The sequence below is a fragment of the Mixophyes fleayi genome, chromosome 5, assembly GCF_038048845.1.
Source record: "Mixophyes fleayi isolate aMixFle1 chromosome 5, aMixFle1.hap1, whole genome shotgun sequence".
Classification (NCBI taxonomy): domain Eukaryota; kingdom Metazoa; phylum Chordata; class Amphibia; order Anura; family Limnodynastidae; genus Mixophyes; species Mixophyes fleayi.
In genome coordinates, this window is record NC_134406.1 from 145699010 (window position 1) to 145721220 (window position 22211).

Here is a 22211-nt window from a genome sequence, read left to right on the forward strand (position 1 = left end):
GTATAGATCTGTATCCGTAGTGGGTATTCCAACAAACGGACAATCTCATAAATAAATTGAAACAATCAAATGAATAAATTAAGTCTCTGGATAGTTGTAGATTACCAGTGATAAAACATAGTTGGGTCGTTCATGAACACAATTCCGTGTATTCCAATATGAACAGCTGATTCATGAATCACGTGGGACAGTAGGATCAGTAAATAAGTCTTTAAGTGAGTATGATATATACCAGTAATGTAAACCTTGTTAAATGGTAAGTGTGGTCATATATTTATTTATTTCTAACCCAGTTTCCCCTTGGGAGGGTAGGGCTTCCCTCCTGTACACCTTCAGGTTCGTTTTTTGGCTGCTTCACACATTTAGAGGTAGCGCAACCCACCCTATATGTCTATCTCCTCCTTTTCTCATTACAAATAACTTTTGCTCTCCAGCTACACTGTGCATCACCTCGTTGGACTCTTGCCCATTGATTCCAATCCTCCATTGTATTTGCACTTCTTTCAGTGGTTCTACACCTGTTAGTTGTACCCACATTAATGGGCACAGGTTTCAGACTGCGCTGAATATACTTCTTGCACCCCAACAGCTGTGTTGAGAGTTGTTGTGTTATTTGTTTACTGTATTGTACAGTTATACCATGTACTGTCTTGTTGTTTGCACTCTGTACGGTGCTGCAATCTCATGTGTCACCATATAGAAAATAGTTATTAATAATAATAATAATAATAATAATAATAATAATAATAATACTACAAAGTAGTAGTTTGGATGCAATTATTATTGCAGTCAGAGAGCGTGGATGAGTCGAAAGATGGTTTCTTTAGTACTGTTGAGATGAGCTTGTGTTTGAAGGAACGATAGATATGTGCCAGTGGAGTGAAACAGGTTGAAGCGGTGAATCAGAGTCAGACATACAGGGGTGGAGAGGAAACAGAGGAGTTGGGAGGGAATAGAAGATGCAAGTTGTATGGCGATTTGATGAAATGAGTAAAGAGACTTACCCTTGTTTACCTGGGAGAACTAACTGATGGTGTATAGGGAGTGTATGCAAAGGTGAATAGTGTATGTGGGATCTGGCATGAAGAAATACTTCGCGTTGGTTACATATCGACATGTTTCTGAGCAGTGAATATCCTAGGTTTCTTTGTTTGACTCTGCAGCATTTGTTCTCACACTACTTACTTTAAAAGTGCTGTGCTTATACTTTGGTAGGCTCAATGACTGCTGCTGCACTTCATTCCAAGATTCTAGGCTCTTCAGTATATGACGCCTCTCCCAGCAAAGGCTACACTTATCTCCTTATCTGCCACACTTCCATTCTTCTAATCTGTCATCTATTTTCTTTGGAGCCAAACACTTGTCATTTAGCGGGCTCTGATATAATGTCCTTTGTCCTCTCTCTTTGGATGTGCTGAAAAATATAATTTTCAGCACTTGAGACAGTGTTGGAGAGCCCCCTACTGCGGATGGTTTCTCCTGCCCTGTCACTCAACTTTCGGGTCCTGGCCTTCCTTCACAGTGGAGTGTTGAGTCTGGACATTATAGGAGGTGTGAGGATTATGAACAGAGCTTGGGCTAGATACAGTGGCAGATTGAGACATTCTAATACATTTGAGCTTATTTCCACTGTTTCGACTAGTTGCCTTGGCATTACTTAACTTGCCTGACAATCCCACCTGCTCAGCAGACGCTATTTCACTAAGACCTAGGAGCAACTAAATGCCAGTGAGCATATAAAGCTCTACAGGAAATAATAGTGGCTACAGGTGAAGACTGGACCATCAGTTTTAAAGGTTTATTAAATAACTGGTGGCATACATTACAATAGGGTATTACAGAGATATGGATAAGGATGGCAGGATTGAAACTGAGGAGCGTGAGCAGATAGTGGGTATTGCACAGGGCTCAGGGTTTGGTGAGATGTCACCAGCAACCATGAAAAGGAGCAGGGTAAGATACAAGGCATGCAAGTATGATTTGTGGGTGTGAGATTTATTACTGCTTATGTTGGCCAATGAGGTATGTGGGTGCAGAAAATCAAGGAGGGAAGTACTGAAGGGGAAATAATCACTGGGGAGGTAGGACTGCTGATGAAAGAAGAGGAATTTGGAGATAAGTATAGCAGAAGTGAGTAAGAGAAAAAGAGAAGGTAAATTGAGTAGTTGCACGGTGAGCTGCAGCACATCGACAATTGAGCTCAGTGGATTCAGCAGCCAATCAGAGATAGTAATATTAATTGCAGTGTAGCCAGGGCCGGTGCTAGGGTCCTTGGCGCCCTAGGCGCATTTTCAAAATCGGTGCCCCCCGCCCCCTCCCCGGCACATTTTCAAAATCGGCGCCCCCCCCCTTCTTTTCTTACCTTAACTTGCCGCCTCTCTGCTCCGTCTGCTCCCCTCCACTCACTGACACTGTCGGGCCGTGATGATGATGTCACGCCCGACAATCAGTGAGTGGAGGGGAGAAGACGGAGCAGAGAGGCGGCGGTGGTGATGATCAATAGCCCCTCCCCCCCTCCCTGTGAATGTATCTGAAGCTGTGCGGCGGCCGTGAAAGGTATGGTCAGCGGTCGCCGCACAGTTTTAAAGAAATTTTTAATCTGTGGCGCCCTCCAGAGCCTGGCGCCCTAGGCAAGTGCCTAACCTTGCATAATGGGAGCGCCGGGCCTGAGTGTAGCTCATGGGTCCAATAACTGAACAATGATGGCAACAAAAATGACAGTGGGTGCAGCAGCTGAACACAGATTGGCACAGCAATATTAGTTGAGCTGAATGGGACCAGCAACTGAATAGATATGGTAGTCCATTACATCCTTGAAATAGACTTGCTTTTGTGTTATACTGAGTTAGCTAACAGTTTTCACAATGTTTTAATGCTTGATATTTGTGAGATTTATTTACTGTAGGACATATAGCTGAGCTATTGTGTACCACCTCTGACACTGCATTGTCATTAGACTCTATTCTGTGCTTCTCTCATTTAATTTATATAAATTGAGTCTCTTCAACTCTGCATTTTGTCTCCCCTGTGTCTATTCACCACTTCCTTATTTTTTCCATGTGTCCCTTCTCCTTTCCCTTACTATCATCTGTAAGGAAAAACTTGCTTGGGAAAGGAATGAAAAGGAAATGTAGCAGAAAGGCAGTTATTTATCAATATACTACTTACTCCTGTACAAATTAGAACATGTATTCATCCTTATTCAGACGGGAAAAAATTACTTGCAATTTACAAAATAAAAATCATCACTTGGACAGCTGAGAGATAATTAGCTGCCTTGGCAATACTAGCCTAGAGCTGGTCAACTGCAGATATGTGCATGTTTAAGTTGGTTTAATGGCTTATGCATGCCAATTGGAACTAGAAGTCCAGATTTGGACATCCTCAGTTCCACCTCTGTGTGAGAAAAAAACCCAGAAAATTGTTTATAAATATATAAAATTTATTTAAAAAATTTAAAATATTTAAAATATGCTATTCTGAAAAAGATATGATTTATTTCAAGAATAAAGCATTTTTTGAAACTCATTTTAATGTTATCGCAAAACAGGTATTGCTCTGATACTTTTTTAAGATGCTTCCCCCATGCAAAGGTTATCGTCATGGATAGCAATGCTATCATAGCAGTAACCCTTTCATTTATAGGGAAAGGGGAAAAATTCCCTATGGCTGGCTAAAACTTCCGGCAATATAGCTTTTTGCTCTTTGATGAATCAACCCTTTAGCACCAAAATTACGAGGATGAGGAGTTACTACCCTGTCTAATCTATTCCAGTAGGAACTCGTGATAGCAGAATTTTCCTGCTTAAAGGAGGAAAATTTAGACAAATATAGAAGACATGAAGTATCATAGTATTTTTATGTTCTTTACAAATGTACTCCAGTTTTGTCACAGAACACACTGAAATGACAACAGGTAACTCCACTCAGCATTATTGCTCATGCTACTGCTGCCCCAATGGACAGGACACATGTAACTTACTTTGCTGCAGGAAGTGGCAGGGTAAGGGGAGCTACATTGCCAGCATGGGAAGGTGTAGTGATTTGATCACACTGCTGAGCCACTAGAACACCACCCCCTGGGGGCGTGGCCAAACAGCCATACTGGATATTCTCATGTTGGATCAGCTCTCTCTTTATCACAAAAATATTCCGGTTTATTCAGGATCCCCATGCTCTATTCTAGTACCTATGTGTTAAGGAGATCGAGGAGTATATAGCCTCTGCAAAGGTGTGCTCTGACATCACTCACAAGTTCGAGCTACACAAGACACCTTTATTGCAAGCCCCCTCGCCCTTAAGACCCTCAGACCTGGACTCTCTGAAGTGGCAGAATCCTGTACTGATAACCAAACAAAACGACACCGCTGATACAGGTGCAAAACAGGCAGTACATGACAGAGTGAATCCTTACACTCACCACCTCTATTACATAGCTCCGGGCGGCTGTGTGGGGGACACGGCCCTTAATTAGATGGAGGGATTGCATCTGCAAGCACCACTTTACTGTGCCGTCTATCTGATTCCCTGTATCCAGCCGAGTTGCTCTCCTGCGGTGACTGTGGGCATATTCTCTGTGTCATCTATTCTATTCCAGTGATACTGGAAGCCGCGGCCGCCATTACCCGCTTCACTTCCGGCTTCATTCAGCTAGTCAACTTCCTAGAGGTCCCCTCAGGTACTACTAATATGCTAGGATCCCCGCCCACCCTCGCAGCCCAGCGTCTGTTGGCAGCAACACCAATATCAGCCTGACCATCTCACGAGGCTTGCTGGAAGAAGTAGCAAGTTAAATATTTCCCCAAGAGCTGGGTGAGTTGCCGCATTGGGAGGTCTACTTCCACTGAGATCATTGGTTACAGGTCTGTGCGCTTTATCTATGTGCTTGTCACTCTGTCTCTATTGCCATACTGTGATACAGCAGCTCTCTACAGCCATCTAGTGGCTGATTTGCAAGACTAAGTTTTACACCATAAATTTTGAAGCCTCACGGGGAGATATTGAGAGGAGGTGAAATTGCTTCCTCAGCGTGACAGGATTCCTGTGGTGTCAATTGTGCGGATTGCCCGTTGTGGTGATTGGGGTGCCCCAAATCAAGTGGGAGAAAGGAGACGTGGGCCTCAACTGTTTCATCCCGCAAAGATCCTTACGTTTAAGTCTCTAGACTCACCAAAGACTTGCTAAGCGGTCCAGTACCTGGACGAAAATATCGGCAGTGCTTCCTCAATGATAGCCACCAACGCCGATGGAGTATCTGGACACCTGTCTAGACCCGCTATCGCCTGTGGCCTTCAACTGTTGATCCGCAACTGTAAGTTGTAAAGCAATATCACTTTGATTCTAAACTTAGTGGTTGCGGGAGATACCACCTGCTTTTGATATTTTGAAAGAAAGTGACGTATATTTTTTCACATAGATTTTGAAGCCTTCTATAGTAGTACACAACAGATTTTTATAGAATTTGATCTCTTCATAAACTTTGAAACAATTGTTGAAACTATCTGCTCATGATTATGTCTCACAAAAACAAAACAATAAGTAACACTCCTAAACATACCATTATTAAAGCTCTTGAAAAAGCTAATGGTCGCTCTAAAGCACTGCCTGACGCAGGTGATATGGGATCCAATTCGGATGACAATTCATCGCCTGAGACCCCGCTCACCCCCCAATGATGTGATTGCCATAGTCACAAAAGGAATTCAATCAGAAATGAGAGCAATTGTCTCAAAGCTTTGCTCTGCAATATCAGAACTTGGTTCTTGTACTGACATTGTTGAAAATCAGCTAGACATAATCTCCAAACACCAGCAAACAACAGACACGGAGATTGCTGATCTACGATCGAAACTTAATACTTTTAAGGATCAGATAGAAGATCTAGAAAACCGCAATAGACGCAACAATATCCGGTTAATTTTTTTTTACCAGAATCCATTTCAGCAGCAGCCTTAACTATCTTGAAGGTCTCCTTCTACAAATGATACCCGACCTCTCAAAAGACCTACTACTTCTAGGCAGGGCACACAGAGCCCTACGCCCAAAACCAAACCCAGATCAGCCACCCCGAGACATAATCATACGATTCCACTACTTTAAAACTAAAGAGATGATTATGGCATCTGCTAGAAATATACAGTCAATTTCTTATACTGGATCGCATCTTCAACTGTACCAGGACTTGGCTCCTTCTACATTGAAAAACATAGAGAACTCATCAATATAACAAAAGTTCTATGCAACCATTCAGTCAAGTACAAGTGGGGCTTCCCGTTCCAATAAATTGTCTCCAAAGATGGCCAGAACCATACAGTGAAAACGCTGGGTCAACGCCTTGACTTGCTCAAACGTTTCTACCTTATTCAAGATTCTGAAGCTTCTACCTCAGCTTCTTCATTGCAGAAGAAAATCCCGGCCTCGATGCCAACCTGGCAACAAGCATGGTCTACATCTAAAACTTAACTCCTGACTCCCCTCGCTTTCTCTTTCTGTCTGACTTTCCTATGAGGTTTGAGTAACCATGTTGCATTAACTATGTCTCTCACTGTTGGTATGCATAATGTTTAATGTCTCACACAGGCACAATGTCTACGCTTTCATACTTAAAACCTAGGGAAATCTAGTTAATAGGCATTCGCCAATTTCTTAGAATTTGTAGGGTTGTTTTTCTTATCCTAAATCAGAGTAGCCTTTTTTTTGCTTTTTCCCCGGCTTATTCAGAGTCCATTCAGATCAGTTTACAGTTCTAATTCAAACTCTAAATGTTTATATGTTTGAATTGCTCTGGATTCAATTTACTTATTGTTTTTGTTGTATATTGTGTTATTTATATCATTTTGACTTGTTATATATTTGTGTTATCTCCCCGCATCCACGGCTTCTCTCACCCACACCCATGTGCTCAGAACGTGTACTACGTACAGATATTGTCAGTAATTTTCCATGTTTCCCTCACAATGCCCCTACCTCCTCTACTAAAGAGATGGTGTCACGCATCTCACCAAATCTCTTTTTTCTTGGTTCTGACGCTCACACCGAGATCAGGGCCGCCCTACTTTTCCCTCACCTTCTTCCTTATGTGTTTTCCCATTCCCACAACCTGCTACTATCTTCAAGTGAAGTCACCAACCTCACTGATAAAGCAGAATCCCCTTCACGCTCTCATCCACTATGAATCTCAAAATAATATCTCTTATCGTCAACGGTCTCAACTCACCAAACGCACAATGGCTCTACAATACTTTAAACGCAAAAACCCAGATCTGATCTTCTTACAAGAAACACACCTTAAAGATCCACATTCCACATTAGCCTCTAAATCATATCCACATGCTTTTTACTCTTCTGCAAATATAAAACAGAGGTACAGCAATACTGATACACAGTAGAATCCCACTGACTATTGACTCGCAGACTTCTGACTCCCTTGACAAAAATCTCATAACCTTAGCTTCAATATATGCCACAAACGTTCGACAGGGAACCTTCTATGCAGACTTCTTTCAGCAGTTTTCTTTACAGGCAGGAAGTCTGACTGTTATAGGAGGGGACTTAAATACTATCCTGGATCCGATATTAGAAAGATCCAGTCAAACGCATATTTCTCTGGGACATACCAAAGAGTCAAATAGATTGAAATCCCAACTGAAGTCATTCAATTTATATAACGCCTTGTGAGTGTTATATCGCTCACCCAGAGCCTACACTCATTATTCTGCCCCTTATAACCTATAATATTTTTTTGTTGATCACTTGACAACCCACAGGCTGGGAGGTGTCTGGGTCTTCCCAGTATCCTGGATTGTTCTGCATGTCATCTCCTGTTGTTTTACTTCAACCTAATCCATTCCCTGGGATAGGGCCTAATCTGCCAGTTCCAGTTGCCACCTGTCCTGCGGTGCCAGTCCCAGCTACCGACAGCTCTGAGTCTGCTGCAATTGTCTCCTGTTCCGGGGTGCCAGCCTCTGTCTCCTGTTCCGAGGTGCCAGCCTCTGCCTTGAGTCCTGAGTCCGCTGTGTCGGGTCCTGAGTCCGCTGTGTCGGGTCCTGAGTCTGCTGCCTCTACTCCAGAGCCTTCAGCCGCTGCCTCTACTCCCGAGTCTTCAGCCACTGCCTCTACTCCCGTGTTGTCAGCTCCAGAGGGGGCGCTGCCCTTAAAGTCTGCTCCAGAGGGGGCGCTGCCCTTACAGTCGGCTCCAGAGGGGGCGCTGCCCTTATGGTCTGCTCCAGAGGGGGAGCTGCCCTTACAGTCTGCTCCAGAGGGGGCGCTGCCCTTACAGTCTGCTCCAGAGGGGGCGCTGCCCTTACAGTCTGCTCCAGAGGGGGCGCTGCCCTTACAATCCGCTCCAGAGTTGCCTGTCTATGCGGTTCAGCCCGAGTTGCCTGTCTATGCGGTTCAGCCCGAGTTGCCTGTCTATGCGGTTTAGCCCGAGTTGCCTGTCCATGCGGTTCAGCCCGAGTTGCCTGTCCATGCGGTTCAGCCCGAGTTGCCTGTCCATGCGGTTCAGCCCGAGTTACCACTTGGTGCTGTCTGCTCTGAGGCATCTCACAGTGCTGTCTGCTCTGAGGCATCTCACAGTGCTGTCTGCTCTGAGGCATCTCACAGTGCTGTCTGCTCTGAGGCATCTCACAGTGCTATCCAGTGGTGTTCTGTGCCCAGTCCAGGCTTCCCGTCAAGTGTGCCCAACTTGCCGTCCCAGCCGGGGACTCTCCAGAGACTGCAGCACAAGCTGGGAACTCTTCAGAGTCTGCTATTGAGCCTAAACGCCCAAAAGCTTCTTCTGAATCTTCAGACCCTCCTCCAGCCTTCTTTGTCGGAGACCTGAAAAATTTTGCTTTAGTCCTTCAAGTTTGTATGAAGCAATTTGAAGAATTTCCAGGATATTTCTCTGACCAATTTAACCAAGTTGGTACGATTATCATGAATTTCAGAGAGAAGCCGCAGACTTGGGCTTTTTCTCTTCTTAAATCTGATGATCCCATTACCCACAACACCATGGACTTTGTAAATGCAGTCTATCAGAAATATCTTTCATCTCCAGTCAAGTCACCTGATGGGGGTCTCTCTATGCCACCTCGGTCTCCACAAGCATCAACCTTGGTGACTGGCTTTTTGGGCATATCGCCATCTTCTAATATAATAAAAGGTCCTATCCCGACCCTTGGCTGGGACTCAGACTCTGAAAGTGAATTCATTGAAGATGCTAGAGACTTAGTGGACGAACTTGCCAATTCTTCTTTTGCTTTTGAGGAATTGGGTCTTCTTTGTACTCCTTTGGCGAAGAGCCCAATTGTGTCTTCAGGAAGATTCTATAAAAAGAAAAAGAAGAGGAGGAAAACCTGAAGGGAGCTTGTATGGAGCATCTGGAATCCGCTCCTTAAAGGGGGGGCTATGTTACAACTCTGCATGTTATTTGTATCTAGAAGCAGTACCTTATACCACCAGAGGTGCTGCTGTTCTGTTCCTGAACTTTTCTACATGCCTGAAGGAGTTAATCACCTTGCATTATGCCTAATTAGAACTGCACCTGTCGCACTGCTTTAAATGCCTGCCTCAAACTGTGCTCTGTGCAGTTCATCCTTGTATACCTGGCTGCTGCTTGTGTTCCCCCTGTTCCAGTTTGATTCTGCTGATATTTGATCTCCCGTTGTGACCTTGGCCTGTTTACCGTTTATGCTTGTCTGCTCGTGATCCCGAACCTTGCCTGAATACTGGATACTGCTTGACCTCTCGTTACCTTAGACCTTGGCCTGATTACCGGACTATGCAAGTTTGCTTGTGACATTTACTTTGCCTGGACTCTGTTTGCTTCCTGGACAAGACTTTTGCATCCTGGAATTGGGTAACTCAACCTTCTTATCCCTGCATTCAAGCAATATTAGCATTCTGTGAAACCTGTTATTTCTGTGTACCTTCCTGCCATACCTGTTCATGTTTATGTTGGGAGTTATACCTGTTTATGAAAACCTGCATGTTCCTGGAACTGAATCCTTGCTTATATATTTTGCTTATACCTGTTTATGAAAACCTGCATGTTCCTGGAACTGAATCCTTGCTTATATATTTTGCTGGAATAAAGACATTTGTATTAGTAGCATGCTCCTCTCTCACGCAGCTTGTCACTGAATATCGACATTCAGTGACAAGCTGCGTGAGAGTGGAGGATGCTGGGTCCCGGCGGCGCGCGGATTGGTAAGCTTTTGTGTTCTTTGTTTTTTCTATGGCTTGCCCGCGGCAGAGGGGGCAGAGTGAGAGGGAGCCTGGCAGAGGAGGGGGACAGCGTGACAGAGGACAGAGGAGGGGGACAGCGTGGCAGAGGGCAGAGGAGGGGGACAGCGTGACAGAGGGCAGAGGAGGGGGACAGCATGACAGTGGAGGGGGTACAGCATGACAGAGGGCAGAGGAGGGGGGCAGCGTGACAGAGGGCAGGGGAGGGGGGACAGCATGACAGAGGGCAGAGGAGGGGGACAGAGGGCAGAGGAGGGGGACAGCGTGAGAGAGGGCAGAGGAGGGGGACAGCGTGAGAGAGGGCAGAGGAGGGGGACAGCATAAGAGAGGGAGTGTCTGGATGCAGAGGGGGCAGAGTGTCTGGATGCAGAGGGGGCAGTGTGTCTGGGGGAAGAGGGGGCAGAGTGTCTGGATGCAGAGAGGGCAGAGTGTCTGGATGCAGGGGGGGCATTTTTGCATACAACTAAATAAGTATTTCTGTACTGACCTAAATACTTATTACAATTTTTGACCCAACTACTTCTAAAACAGGACTTCTCAGTAATTATTTTGGAGGGGTACCTTGAAAAAATTATGGACACTCTAAGGGTGCCGCGAACTGCAAAAGTTTGGGAACCACTACCCTAAACTACAATCTTACTGGCGGCAAATTCATAACTTTATGGAATCCATTACACAGGTTAAAATGCCTTATTCCCCTCTATACTCCATTTTTCCTAAAAGGCTCCCAGACACTACCTGGCCCACACAAAAACTCATCAACCACATTTTAAATGCAGCTAAATGCTTAATTGCCGCTATCTGGAAAAATACTTCTCCCCCCTCGCTCTTAGCCACTTTTAACAAAGTTTGGTCAATCTATAGAATGGAAAGCATCACAGCTGTCCTCAAAGACAAACCAGTGAATTTAAAAAATACTTGGTCTTGCTGGACAAATTACTACAATGCCGAACCCCCATTAACAACCGCTTGACATACCCTCGTACTCAATACACATGATTTCTATATGTTTGGATGACTTATACATTTACATGATTGACAAACATAATCTAAACCCACTTTCTCACAGCTTTGCATATTATTTTTCGTATTCTCCATTATTTGATTCACAGTTTAATAAGTAGCTGTTAGGATCTTACCTGTTCCCCGCTCCGCTGCGCTGTCGGGTCTGGCAGCTTGTCATCTTCAGCGGTGAGCGCTCTCCCTGATGGCGCCGCTGCACTTCCGGATTCTCGCAGCAGGGGTCATGTGACTCTGGGCGGGGAATTCAAAAAACTACTTATTCCTGCTCTGACAGAGCAATGTGTTTCCTGTTCCTGGCTAACAGTACCTGTGTTCCTGACTCCTGTGAACCTGCTCCCTGTGTACTACTTTATTCCTCCTACTCCTGTGTACCAACCTGGCTGTGACCTGACTATTCTTTGGTTTATTCCTGGCACCACGTATTGGACTGTCTTCCCTGTGTACCGACCCGGCTGTGTTATCAACTACTCTCTGGATTTCCCTCTGGCACCGTATACCTGATATCTCCTGTGTACCGACCCGGCTGTGTTATCAACTACTCTCTGGATTTCCCTCTGGCACCGTATACCTGATATCTCCTGTGTACCGACCCGGCTGTGTTCCTGGACCCATCTCCTGCTACGCACTCATTAACTCCGTGCATCTACCGCTGACTGCTCCAGACCTTCAAACCCTGGAATTCACGGTTAGTGCCTGTACTTACATCACTTGTCATATTGCCTGTCTGACTATCCATCACTTAGAACCTTCTCCCTTACGTCAGTAGGCTAACCTGGGGGCCGCGACCTGCGGTTCTTCGGCAGCAAAGACCACACTACCTTGCGGTGGTTCTTGGTGAAGACCGGAAGGCCGTTAGACTCCGCACCCTAGGTAAGCCTGTGCAAATACTGACTAAGGCATTTAAATCGTAACAGTAGCAAACCCTATGTCCCTCCTCACTCCCCCAACCTTTTTCTCCCCATGTTTGTCTTCCTACCCTCAAGAAACAAAACAAGAAAAACAACATTCTTATTCCGTCCTGATAACATACCTCTTCACCTTCTGCTATTCTGAGTTTTCCTCAGTGCTTTTGTACTTCTTGTTTTCCATATGTATATTGTTTGGTATGTTTTGCATATATTGTTTTGTAAAATTCAATAAAACATTTGAATTTCAAAAAAGAAAAGAACACTACCCCCAGTCATACTCTTCTAATGTGTCACATGTACCCCCATCCCCCACAAAAACCCAATGTACACAAAAGAAATAGTAAAAAGACATCTGTGGTAATATCTTATAGTTAATAAAAAATTAATACAATTTTAAAATCTCATTAATTATATAGTGTTAAGGCTGTTTTTCAGATTATATGAAAGCAATAAAATACAAGATATATCTACATATGGTGTTTCGAATGACTGGGTGCCTCCACAGAAACAGTCTAACTCTCAGAGTTTTTCAATAATAAATGATGATTTCTGCCAACTATACCAGTTTTTCTCACATTTATCTAATTTGTTACAACTTGTATACATGTATCTTTCATGATCAACTATATTATTGACCAAATCAATCCAGTCTCCAAGAAACGGACGTTCTTTTCTATTGCAGCCTTTAAACATAAAATGTGGTCTTTACATATATCAAGCACTTTCCACAGGCAATTAGCAAAACAAACAGGTGCTTTAGCCTCCCACACAGATAAAACAGCAACTTCTGTGCACAGATTTTCTATGGACCATATCCAATTCATAGCTTAGTGAATAACCAAGGTGTGGTACTACAATGCCAAGCAATTTGTGAAACTGTTGCTTTCTTTGCAAAAATAAAAACAGATGCTGAACAGTTCACAGATATATTGCTACTTCCTCTGTCTCTCCACAGAAAAATATTTACTTTTCCGCAATACAGCAATCTCCCCACTGCAACTGACAGCTTTTGAACAGTTTGGTATATGATAGCTGTATTCAATACTTTCCCCTCACCTCCCTTGCACCTGGTTGGCTGGGGGGAGAGCTGTGCTTTGGCTGTCCTTGGCGAGCCGCACTTTTGACACCATTTGTGGTACGTGCACACTTCTGGTGACTTACACATGGACAACTTCTTGCACGACATAAACAGTACAACACCAGGCAACCTAACACTGCCTAGTCCCACTTTCCCTCTCTGGTCACTGGCCACTAGCTGGCGCCGGTTGCAATGCACAAGTGCACAACCCAGGTTTTTATACTTGAGACTACTCCCACAGCCTTAGCTAGATGGACAGACAACACTGCCACTTTGCCTTCACAAAGATGCTCTGTAATTACTTCTTCTTGTAGACACACCCCATCAGCCTTATCTAGTTGTGGAAAAGGCACTTCCAAAGCATGTAAGTTAAATCACATTTTATACTTCTACTTTATCACACAAGTCTCAGACCTGTATATCTCCAAACCTAGTTGCACTGCTATACCTGTGTGTAACCTGGGCTGCAGCCCTTACCTGCAGACTGTCAGCTGAATAACTGATTCATCTCTTAGAGTACTGTGGCAAACCACTCCCTTTGTTATAATATATATACACAGCGATCAGCCACAACATTAAAAAGACTGACAAGTGAAGTGAATAATATTGGTTAACTAGTTACAATGGCACCTGTCAAGGAGTGGGATTTTTAGGTAGCAAGTGAACAGTCAGTTCTTGAAGAATGCTATGATGGAAGCAGGAAAAATGGACAAATATAAGGATATGAGCGACTTTGACAAGCATGAAATTGTAATCGATAGATGACTGGGTGAGAGCATCTCCAAAATGACAGGTCTTGTGGAGTGTTCCGGGTAAGCAGTATTTAGTACCTACCAAAAGTGGTCCAAGGAAAGACAACCAGTGAATCGGCAACAGGGTCATAGGCACACAAAGCTCATTATTGTGTGTGGGAAGCGAAGGCTAGCCCATCTGGTCCAGTTCCACAGAAGAGCTACTATAGCACAAATGGCTGAAAAATTTAATGTTGGCTAAGATAGAAAGATGTCAGAACACACAGGGCATCACAGCTTGCCGAGTATGGGGCTGCATAGCCACAGACCGGTCAGAGTGCCCATGCTGACCCCTTTTCACGACTGAAAGTGCCTACAATGAGCATATTAGCACAAGAACTGGACCATAGAGCGATGGAAGAAGGTGGCCTGGTCTGATTAACCATGTTTTCTTTTACATCATGTGGATAGCTTGGTGTTTTGTGCATGTTTTACCTAGGGAAAAGATGGCACCAGAGTGCACTATGGGGAGAAGGCAAGCCAGCAGAGGCAGTGTGATGCTCTGAGAAATGTTCTTCTGGGAAACACTGGGTCCTGGCATTCATTTGGATGTTACTTTGAAACGTACCACCTACCTAAACATTGTTGCAGACCAAGTACACCCCTTCATGGCAGCGGAATTCCCTGATGGCAGTGGCCTCTTTCAGCAGGGTAATGCAACTTGCCACACTGCAAAAATTGTTCCGAAATGGTTTGAGGAACATGACAAAGAGTTCAAAGTGTTGACTTGGCCTCCAAATTCTCCAGATCTTTATCAGATCGAGCATCTGTAGGATATGCTGGAAAAAAGTCTTAAATCCAAGAGATGGGTGTTGGAGAACCTGGACAGTCAGTGTAATGATGCTGCACCAGCAGCACTTCATCACCTATCACAGAGGTGATATGAGGTCATTGTCGGCTTTCAATTGGGCACCACTGAAGAGGAAGGTGACAATTTCAGAGCATTTTTATGAGCACATGATGACATTTTTGGGGAAAACCCATGAAAACTTACTGGGTACATCCATAGCATCTTGCTGGGCACATCAAGGGCATCTTACTATTCTCACCCACTGTTATTCACAAGGCATCTTGCTAGGTCAAATAAGATCTAATATGCCAATATGCCCATTGTGGTACTGGGCATATTGGCATCTTAGATCTTATTTAACTTATTACTTGGCATGTAAAATCATGTTAGTCTTATTATTTGACATGCATTATATTAGGAATATTACTATTGGGCTAAATGTGGTGACATAGGGCTGTGTATCCTGGGTATGGAGCAGTTATTCTGGACAATGAACTGAACTGATAAATATTTGGATTGTGTAGTATTAACTCTTTTGCAATACTGTCATTGGAAAATAGTGGGGTTTCAAAATCCTTGTTTTCAGAACAAAGCAAAAAAACACTGGCTGCACTAAAGTTGGCAACTTATGATTAAATAGCTATAGAGTATATTTAAGCATTGAATTACATTACAGGAACTTTATTAAACATTTATTAAATTAGCATTCATAAACTGTTTTCATTTTCACAGTGCTGTACAATACAATGGCATCTCACAAGTAATTATAGATCAGCACTAAATGGTAGAGAGGACTAGAATATAAGAACAATTAGGACAAAAATATAATATATGTTTATACTTTCCTTTAAATTGAGCCTTTCACTTCAATATAAAAAGTAACAGATGACATTATTTTAAAATGCTGTTCTTACCCACTGTCTGGGCTGTTGAGTGTTTCTAACCTGGGGAAACAGCATTTTAAAGATTGCTCCTCCCCCACAGGTTAGATGTAATTCTTACTATCTATTCTTAAGATATATAATTTATGAATTAATATTTTTTGAAGAATAGTATTTAAAATGCAGAAAGTATGTTATAATCACATTCAGTATACTGTATATGATATAATGGGGTCTGTAGTGCTCCAGGGTCCACAGAAACATAACTATGCATGATGTGGTTAAATGCAGCAGCTGCCATCAAAAGGTCCTTGAAAACTCTGTTAAAATGTTTGCATCTGTGGGAATTTTCATCTTTCCATTTTCCATCGACCCATGTGCTAAAGGAAAATAAATCACACTTAAATAATGTTAGAGTCATACATTAATATACTCAACTTTGTTGTCCCGGCAACTAAATTACAAGACGGATGCAAACAAAATTATACAACTGCTCCTTTTTGTTGCTATGGAAACTGACATTTAAAGTAAGTTGTTTAGATATACATTTCTCTGTGCTTTTGAATATACTGTGATTGACTTAATTGCTTGCATTTTTAATTGGCAAACTACTATATGTACACTAGTGATTACTGGTTTATTAATATATACAAATATGTTCTCATTATTATTATCTTTTATTTATAAAGCACCAACATGTTACTCATCGATCTACATTGAGGGGATCATAATACAAATAACCTAAAATGACATAAAACAGTAGGTAAATATGATGCTGTCCAAGCAAACAAGTTTACAATCTAAGAGGTGTGGGGTACATGTGATACACAAGGTAGTGAAATAACAATTGTAGCTGTTGGTGTACATACATGTGCTAATTTTCTGCTCCAGACAGTTGGTGGACACAAGCACTGTGTTAGCTCCTAGTTTCAGGCAGTTGAGAACCACAGGCAGTGCACCAGTTCCCAACTTTTGGTAATTATAGGTACTGTGCTAGTCACTGGCTCCAGGATCACACTAGACCACAGGCACTGTGCAGTTTGTGATCACAGGCACTATCCTAGTTCCTGGCTCTGGACAGTTAGTGATCACAGGTATAGTGCTAGTTCCTGGTGCCAGGCAGTTTGCAATTGCAGGTACAGCACTGCTACCTGGCTCTGAGCAATAGGTGATAAGCAGATAAAGACTTTATGAAGCCCTTGGCAAAACACTGGTTCAGGCCCCCCCCCTTCCAATTTGTCCTTGCAAAAATACCTTTTCTAGACAAATTGAAGCTGAAATACAAGTGAAATACAACTACTGGCCTCTGTCCAATAGCGGCAGTTCCTGCACAGTTGGTTCTCTGAGTCCAAAGATTGACAAAGAAGCAAAGTTTTGATGGCGAGAAGTGTGTGTGTCTATATATATATATATATATATATATATATATATATATATATATAGTGACATAGAGGGGTGATTACTACACCTCTTCTGCATAGGGTCAGGTGAGGTCCCAGGGAGATGCAGGATGCAAAGAGGGTTACATACATACATACGTACATTATATATGTATATATATATATATATATATATATATATATATATATATATATATATGAATTGTGGCAAAGAGGGAGGTTTGCCTCAGGCCTCTAATAGAGGAATCAGCTATTCAGCTGACAGTCTGCAGGTAAAGCTTGCAGATGGTGTTACATACAGTTATAGCATTGCACCTAGGTTCAGAGATATACAGGCCTGAGACATATGGCAAAGTTAAAGTATAAAATATTATTTCACTTACATGCTTTGACTATGTCTGTTCCACAGCTCACAGCCGAGCTGACAGGGTTGTCTGTAATTAAAAGAAATTACAGAGCACCTGAGCGGACTTCCTTTTAAAGGCAAGGTGGGAGTGTCGCCTGTCCGTCAAGACTGTGGGAGGAGACTATAAAAGACTACACTGGGCATATTTGCTTTGCGACCAATGTCAGATAGTGACTGGTGTCTAGAGAGGGAAACTGGGACTAGCCACTAATAGGTTGCCTGGTGTTACCCCGAAGAAGTATATACTGTCTTTTGTGATGGAAATATAAATGTACTGTTTATTTCAACTAGGGGTTGTCTGTGACTGATGTCTGCATGGTGCCTGTGTCACAAGAAGGTGGCCAGTGCTTATATATATATATATATATATATATATATATATATATATATATATATATATGTATATGTATATATGTGTAGTGATAGTGACAGTATCCCTCTCTTTTTAAAAAGAAAAAAAAAAGACTCTGATTAGTTCCTGTCACCATTTTTGTGAAGTGAAGCATTTCTTTAATGTTTCAGGCAGGCTGATCACAGTCAAGAAAGGAAGGTGATTTACCAGCAGTACATGCTACTTGTAAAATACATACTATGGGCAGATTTACTAAAACTTCTAAAAAGGAAACATGGAATTGTAGCCCATAACAACTAAGCAGATTCTTGCTATCATTTTGTAGAATGTACTAGATAAATGATAGCTAGAGTAGGATTGGTTGCTATGGACAACACAGCCACTTTTCCGTTTTAGCAAATCTACCCCATTAAATAGAAATTTTATTATATTTTTCCTGTTATGATGGGATTTTGGCAATGCCAAATGTTCCTTAGACATTCATCCACAATAAATTAAAATTTATGGCATGTTGAATAGAAGAAGTACTAATAATTATTTTACCCATAATGTAAAAACAAAAAAGTAGTGGTTTTATGCATATAGCCTTCTTTAACAAAGATTTCCGATTCTCTGACTGTTTGGTCCATGGAACAATTTGATACATTGGGCCAAAAACTCTGTCTGCAAAGGCCAATTTTCTAAAATTATTTATTTATAAATCATTGATTCTCAATGAAGCTAACAATTGATAGAAAAGGGCTAAGGGGTTTATTAAATTGTCATTTTACTGCACCAAAAACAACCTACCTCGTTTTTGTAGATTAAAAAAGCAATGAAAGTCCTTTTTGTGTAATTAATTAAAATCCTGAAAGGAGTTTTGCATAAACAATGATGGAATAAAGGAAGTTTTCATTGGGGTGAACAATGAGAAACATTGCTGAATATTGAAAATAAGTAGGGACTAGAAACCTGTGAATAAAAATTTTGTTCCTTGCTCCATTGACTTCAATGTTAATTGTATCCCCACTGATTCAAGTGATAGTACGTTCCCCATAGAAATATACACCTTTGGCTAGATTTACTAAGCTGCGGGTTTGAAAAAGTGGGGATGTTGCCTATAGCAACCAATCAGATTCTAGCTTTCATTTATTTAGTGCTTTCTACAAAATGACAGCTAGAATCTGATTGGTTGCTATAGGCAACATCTCCACTTTTTCAAACCCGCAGCTTAGTAAATCTAGCCCCTTGTCTGAGTGAATCATTTTAAGATGTAGATACAAAATTAATGGGGCATTATGTATAAGCAAAATATACCTTCATAATTAAAGTCAGTTTTTGAAAAGAGGTCTCGATTTGTCCAAAAACGGACAGCAACAAAGGTTTATAGTAAGAATAATAGCAATATGATGTTATGATGTGTTCCAAAACTGTGAATTTCAAAGCTAAAATGTTCTGAAATATTTTCCACCCAGTGGCCAGAGTCGATGGCATTTGTAAAAAAAAAAAAGGAAAGAAGAAAGCGATTTAACTGCAACGAAATACTAGCTCTACTATTTCTTCATAAAACTGTTTTACATTGTATAAACCTGTCGTCTCTTTTGATTTCATTGTTTATATTTTAAATCTACTGTATGTTTCTTTATATTATCTTCATATAAATCAGTGTAGATAGATTTTCCCCTAAGCATTCCTTTGATTTCAGCAATATTTACTTCACATTAGACATATATAGTTTTATCTCAATAAATAATCAGCTATTAAGTATTGATATCCCACAGAAGATGGAAATATGAACTCTATGTGTTTTTGCTGGCTGAATCTCTGATGAGCTGTAAAGTGCTGTGTAAATCATATAGCTGAGAGAAAATGGTTGTCATAGCAACAAGATAGACCAATCAGCAGCCTCGGCTCTCCTGAGACATCTAATTTATGCCGCAGATAGAGCAGGTGGTTAGATTAGAGTGTGGCAGACTGCTTGGAAAAAGCTCATACTACAGATATATTTTGTCTGCCATTTCTTACTCAGAAACTTTTGTATGGATTTTTCTTTTATAATTATAATCAGCATCATTTCTACCTGTGAGCAATCTGTAGTACTAGACAAGAATCAAGAAGAAATTAGCAGCTTTCATAAATTAACAGCACACGATGAAAGTGAAGACAGCTGTTTGCCTTTTACCAAACTAATTATATTCAATTAATGAATATTCACCTATAATTCTAACTATCAGAGATTCTTATAGCCATTTTGTACACAATCATATTTTCCTCTTCAGCTTCCAGTCCTTTACTCTCTGCTTTCTAACATTAGTTTTTATCTACTTACTCTTGCTGCATGTTATTTTTTCTCATTAATTTATATAGCTCGTTTCCTGATTTGTTTATTGTTTCAGGTGTTTTAATCTTTATAAATAAGCATTGCTTGAGCAGGGAAAGAGCTGATCTCTGAAAAACTTGTTTTGTATGGATAGCTCTCAATACAGATGTGTAACTAAGTAAGAGATGGGCTGGCTCAGTTTCCTTGTAACTAAACCCACCCGAACTTCGGGGATCCGAGTACTGAACCGAGTCGGCTCGGTACTCTTGCACCTATTTGAATTCCAAAATTAAGCAAAACTTCATTGTGACGTTGTCAGATCTCGTATCTCGCGAGTTCTAGAATCAATAAATACCCGCCTCCACGGCGATCTAGCGCCATTTGAGAGAGGGACAGAGAAGGGTTAGGTTACAGTATAGAGCAGGAATAGAGCAGTATAGAGCAGGCATTTTTCTGAATTTGCACTACAAAGTGTTTGGGGTCTTATATACCCCCTTCTAAAAAAGGTGAATTGTCTGAGTGCTGAACTCCTAATATAGCACTGTATTTTTCTGAATTTGCACTACAAAGTTTTTGGGGTCTCATATACCCCCTACTAAATAAGCTGTATTTTCTGAGTGCTGAAATTCTAATATAGCACAGTATTGTTTAGGGAAGGCAAAGCAGGGATTAAACTGTATTTTTCAGAATTTGCACTACAAAGTGTTTGGGGTGTCATATACCCACTTATAAAAAAAAAGCTGTATTTTCTGAGTTCTGAAATTCCAGCATAGCACTGTATTGTTTAGGGAGGGCCTAGCAGGGATTAAACTGTATTTTTCAGAATTTGCACTACAAAGTGTTTGGGGTGTCATATACCCCCTTATAAAAAAAGCTGTATTTTCTGAGTGCTGAAATTCTAATATAGCACTGTATTGTTTAGGGAGCGCCTAGCAGGATTAAACTGTATTTTTCTGAATTTGCACTGATAAGTGTAGGGTCTAATATACACCCAAAGACGAGTGCTCAATTGCTAAGAGTCAAAAATGAAGAGGAAGACAAGCAGGCTTGTCTGTAGAATTTGCAGGCAAATTCTACTGTGTTATATAGATAACACCCAAAGAGAAGAGTTCCATTTCTCCATTGCTAATTATAATTGCTGAAATAGAAATTATAGGCCTGCCTGGCTTGGGCTAAATCTGCAGTTACATTTTATTGTACCATAGCTCACTCAGAAACAGGAGAGGTGGCAGGGTTCAGTGCTGAAACAGAAATTGTAATAATAGGGTTGTCAGTGTTCTTCAAGTCTCCGTGACATTGTATTGTGCCTTAGCTCATACAGGAACAGGAGGGGTGACATTGATGGTGTCACTCTCCAGTCTCAGTCATAATGATACTAATCCCTCTAACTCATGTGCTAGTTTTAAGTCAGGTAAGCAAAAGTGTAAATAAAAAGATTGTACCTTTTCAAAGAAAAAAAAACCTCTCTAAAAAAGGTGAAAGTTTACTGTAGAAAAACATAAAATTGCCAAGATACCATTCTGCCCAAAATATTACCAGGCATACCAGCATCAGGTAGCTCCCTTCTCTTAGCTAGATTTCAGCACCTGCTGCAATCTACACTGTCATCATATTCACCCTCATCATTGTGTACATCTTCCTCAAACAATACTAATTCATTCCCGCTGGAATCAACTATCATAGAAGTCTGTGTACTTTGATGTAATTGCCGATAATGGCCTTCCTCACGGAATTTGTAGTTCATTTTATGGCAAAGCTTTCACAATTTTTGGGCAATTCTTTTAGAGAAGAGTAAATATCAAAATGTTGTGCTGACTCATCTGCATCACCACTGACTGTTTTGGGAAAGCTATGGTTTTTCCGATAAGCAGTCGCCAGAGAAACTGAAGGAGTAGACGTCATTACAAGATGTTGATAGCTCTTGGATCCTGGCGAAGCAAATTAAGTACTTAATCTACAATTACAATATAGTTAGCAGATTTACTTTGCTTTATTTAATTCGTAAAATTTCTGTAGCTGCTTCTCAAAAAATATAATTAAGGCAATCACTTGACTC